Source organism: Ovis canadensis, chromosome 18 (genome assembly GCF_042477335.2).
Source record: "Ovis canadensis isolate MfBH-ARS-UI-01 breed Bighorn chromosome 18, ARS-UI_OviCan_v2, whole genome shotgun sequence".
NCBI lineage: Eukaryota > Metazoa > Chordata > Mammalia > Artiodactyla > Bovidae > Ovis > Ovis canadensis.
The window spans coordinates 81,898,596-81,903,407 of NC_091262.1; the positions used below are offsets into that span (position 1 = coordinate 81,898,596).

The window sequence follows — 4,812 nt, forward strand, 5'->3', positions numbered from 1 at the left end:
CCAGTTAGTGTGGTACATTCATTTAAACTAATGAGCCAAAATCGATACATTGTTTATTAACTGAAGTCCACAGGCATCACTGACTCAATGGACATGAGTTTGAGCAAACTCCGGGAGATGGTGAAGGACAGGGAAGCCTGGAGTGCTGCAGTGCACAGGGTTGTAAAGAGTCAGACAGAACTTAGCAACAGAACACAATACCTTATTTGGGCTTCCCAGGTGGTGCTAGTGGTAAAGAACTGCCTGCCCACGCAGAAGACCTAAGAGACGCAGGTATGATCCCCGTGTCAGGAAGATCTCATGGAGGTGGGCATGGCAACACACTCCAGTATTCTTGTTGGGAAATCCCATGGACAGGGGAACCTGGTGGGCTACAGTCCATGGCATTGCAGAGTCAGACATGACTGAAGCCACTTAGCACACACACGTTAGTCTTACCCACCGTCCTTTACTCTGGGATCCCATCCAGGACACATTACGTTTAGTCATCATGTCACCTTCAGTTCCTCTTGGCTGTGACAGTTTCCTGAACCTTCCTTATTTTATATGACTTTGACAATTTTGAAGAATACTGGTTAGGTATTTGGTAGAATATTCATTGGAAGGACTGATGCTGAAGTTGAAACTCCAATACTTTGGCAACCTGATGTGAAGAATTGACTCACTGGAAAAGACCCTGGTGCTGGCAAATATTGACGGCAAGAGGAGAAGGGGATGACAGAGGATGAGATGGCTGGATGGCATCACTGACTTGATGGACATGAGTTTGAACAAGCTCTGGGAGATGGTGATGGACAGGGAAGCCTGGCGTGCTGCAGTCCATGGGATGACAAAGAGTCGGACATGACTGAGCGACTGAACTGAATTGAACTGAGAATATTTCTCAGTTGAGATCTATCTGATATTTTCTTCATGATTCGCTTGAGTTTATGGGATTTGGGGAGGAATATCACAGGGATAAAATGCCATGATCACCACACGCTATCAACATGCAGTTTCACTGATTGATGACGACCTGCTCATCTAGTCACTATGACTTTTTCCGTTTGATTTTTGAACCATGTTAATATCGTAGGATTTAAAATTCAAAAATTTCAATCTTAAGACCTATGTTAGTCTGAACAGCAGAAATTTATTTTCTCACAGTTCTGGAGGCTGGAAGTCCCAGCTCAAGGTGTTGGCAAGTCTGGATTCCTCTGAGGCTTCTCTCCTCAGCTTGCAGAGGGCTGCCACCTTGCCAGCCCTCACATGATCTTTTCTCTTTGTGCATGGTGTCTCTTTGTGCTTAGTGTCTCTCCCTCTTTTTATTTATTTGTAAAAAAATCTTTCTTTCTTTGGCTGTGCCAGATCTTCGCTGCAGCCTGTGAGGTCTTCAGTCTTTGCTGTGGCATGAAAGGATCATTAGTTATAGCATGGCACCTAGTTCCCACACCAGGCATCAACCCTGGGTCCCCCACACTGGAAGCTCGGAGCCTTAGCTACTGGACCACCAGGCAAGTACCTCCTCCTCTTTTTGTGAGGTCGTCAGTCTACTGGGGCTTCCCAGGTGCTGCCGGTGGTAAAGAGCCCTTCTACTGATGCAGGAGACACAAGTGACTCTGGCTCAACCCCTGGCTCAGGAAGATCCCCTGGAGGAGGGCATGGCAACCCACTCCAGTATTCTCGCCTGGAGAATCCCATGGACAGGTGCCTGGCAGGCTACAAGTCCACGGGGTCACAAAGAGTCAGACACAACTGAAGCCACTTAGCATGCACGCTCAGTCGACTGGATTAGGGCCCACGGTAGGATCTCTGTGTAATCTTGATTACCTTTTTAAAGGCCGTATCTTCAAAGACAGTCACATTCAGAGGTGTGTTAGGGGTTAGGAGTTCAACATATGAATCTTGTGGGGACACAATTCAGTCCCTAACAAGACAGTTCATAGCCTGGCCCCAGTCTGTCTTTTCAGGTTAATCTCCTTTGCCCCCAGCACCCCACACCTGGTGTTTATTGTTGTTGTTTGGGGCTTTTTGGCTGCTCAGCTTGTAGAATCTTAGTTTCTCCAATCAGAGGATGAATCTGGGCCCCAGGAAGCAAAAGCTCTGAGTCCTACCCACTGGGCCACCAGGGAATTCCCACATATCTGGATCTTTTATGTCAGCCATCCAGAGGCCGGGCCCTCCCCTTATCCAGGACCCTACTCCTGCAAAGGTGCTTCTGCCAATTTCCTCAGGAATTATTACCTGCTCTTGTCACAAATCAAATCCTTCTTCAAAGTTTTTCCAGATTCCCTCCAGGAGGACTCAGCTCTGCCACCTTCTCCCAGACTGCTTAGACCTGGCTCACTCATCACGACCTGGAGACATATCTGTCTCCCCCAGGGGCCAGCAGGCTCGCCTGGGTAGTGAGTGTTCACTGTCTTCTCCCATATGCCCAGCACTGGTCCAGGCCCCGGCAACCTAACCTTGAGTAACACAGACATGGTCCCTGTCCTCAGGGAGCTTATATTCTGGTCTGGGAGAAAAGGATAAACAAGAACACAAGTAAAGTAACTCTTCAAATGCTGGTAAGCATGTAAAGAAAATGAAATAAACCCAGATTCATGTAACAGAGATGGCTACTTCTGCCAAGAGAAGGTGACATTTGAGATGGGGCTTGGATACTGAGCAGGCAGCCTTCTGGGGCTCCCGGGGAGGGGTGTGTGAAGGAGGAGGAGAGTGGGTGAGAAAGGAAGGAGCTAAGGGGAGCTCTGGGGGCAGCCTGGGGGCAGAGCGGGCAGAGCAGGGGAGCATGGAGGGAGGTGAGGTCAGGTTGGGGTTTGCGGGCCATGAGTCTGGCTCTTATTCTGGGTGGAGAGAAAGACCAGATCGGTGTTTTTCAATGCCCATTGGCCACCATGGGGAGGCTGGCTGGCATATGGCAGGAGGAGGGGGAGGCCCTTTAAGGGGACTAAGGTGGAGGTGCTGGGTGCAAGGAAGGGGTCCCCTTTGGAATGTGCTTTGAAGGGTGGGATTTGGGAAAGAGAGAAAGGGACCGGGGACAGCCCGGTGCTGGGGCGCGGGGTGAGACCAGGCCCTCTGGTGCCCACAGAGCCCCCTGCAAGTAGGAGCCAGTAGGTCTCGTGGCGACATCCTGCTTTGTCATGCCCACCGAAGGGCCACACACAAGTCAGGACTCCCCTTCCTCTGAGCAGGCTGAGTCCGCACCGCCCTGGGCCCTTTCATTGACCCAGCACTGCAGGCAGTCAGGCATGGCTGGGGCCTCTCCCCTTCCCGCCCCCCCGCCCACAACTGCTGCCCAGCCCGTCCCTTTTCTCACTGCCCTACTCCCAGCTGGAAACACCCTCACCTCTCCTCTCCATTCAGACCCTTTTCCACTAAAGGGGTTTTTCTAATGTGGAAATCATTCCTGCCCACTGCCTCTCAGGGGCCCCCGCAGTGGCTCCCTCAGGGGGCAGAGACAGGAGCATCACTTTGCTGACTAGTGTGCTAAGTCGCTCAGTCGTGTCTGACTCGTTGCGACCCCATGGACTCTAGCCCACCAGGCTCCTCTGTCCATGGGATTCTCCAGGCAAGAATACTGGAGTGGGTGGCCATTTCCTCCTCCAGGGAATCTTCCCGACCCAGGGATCGAACCCCTCAGTCTCCTTGTCTCCTGTACTGGCAGGCAGATTCTTTACCATTAGCGCCACCTGCGAAGCCCGAGGTGGCGGGGGATAAATTAAAGCTCTGGGGATTTAGACCTTCCTTGCCCAGGCTTACTCCCCTCTGCGGAACAGGCCCTCCGACCTCCACCCGCCCCAGGCCAACTCCTACCCCTCGCACTCTGCTCTCAGGCAGCCCTTCACCCGCACAATCCCTGCCTCTCCCCTCCCCCACCCCGAGTGTGTGGGAGGAACCCGGGGGGAAGGAGGCTCGTGTTCCGCCCCCGCGGTTCCCGGGGAAACCGGTTTCCACAAACCTTGGCTGCGAACCAATCGTGGTTCCGTTCGCTCCTCTGGGGCATCAGAATAGTAATATTTTCGGTGATCAAGGTTAGAAAAGAACTTGATAGGAAGGCAGCCAGCAGTCTGTTTCTCCGTTTCGCTCTGCTGGACGCGGCCCTGCGGGGGCGTATCCGCCACCGGGTCCCCCGCCGCCCAGCACCGAGTGGCGCTCACCGCGCGCCCCAGCGCCGCCTCCATCTCGGGAGCGCACGGCAGACCCCGCAGCTGCAGGCCGCCGAACCTCAGCACGGGGGCAGCTGGGGGGCTGTGCCCATGCCCACACAGGCCCCTGTTGCTGCCACTGGGCCGAGGGGCTGGGTCATCGCCCCGCCGCGGGCGGGGGCGGGGGCGGGGGACGTCGTTGACTGAGGGGCGCCCCTGCCCAGGACGCGGCCAGCGCTATATACACCGAAGCCTCGGCTCATCCCTGCGGGCACCTCGTGAGGCCGGTGTCGTTTCAAGCCCAGAGAGGGTTCGTCACTCGTGCAGGGCTAGGGCGCGGGGACCTATAGTGCCCGGGGCTCGAACCCGGCAGAACAGACGCCCGCCCCGCGGCGGCGGTGCCAGGCGCGTTCTCGGAGCCTCGGGGGCTCGCTGCGCCGCCGCCTCCGCCTCGAGTGGGCGGGGCCTCCAGATGGGCGTGGGCGCTGGTGGGCGGGGTGTCTCTGTGGGCGGGGCCCTGGTGGGCGGGGCTTCACCCCAGGTCTGGGGGTCCACGCGGTACCTTGCCTTGACGGACAGACGCACACATATCAGCCTACACCACACTAGATCACACACCCCACACACCCATCTCTCTCTCTCACACACACACACCCCTCGTCCTGGTGTGAGGCCTAAATCGCAT

The 4,812-nt window shown here is 55.3% G+C and overlaps 1 long non-coding RNA gene across 1 annotated transcript; it reads right to left on the minus strand.

Moving 5' to 3' along the window:
- Positions 1-1,112: 1,112 nt before the first annotated feature.
- Positions 1,113-4,584, minus strand: LOC138423688 (uncharacterized). The gene is made up of 2 exons (XR_011250420.1): positions 3,941-4,584; positions 1,113-1,382 (listed from the first exon to the last, which is right to left on the minus strand). It is a non-coding gene; the product is annotated as an uncharacterized lncRNA (long non-coding RNA).
- Between the last annotated feature and the right edge of the window lie 228 nt (positions 4,585-4,812).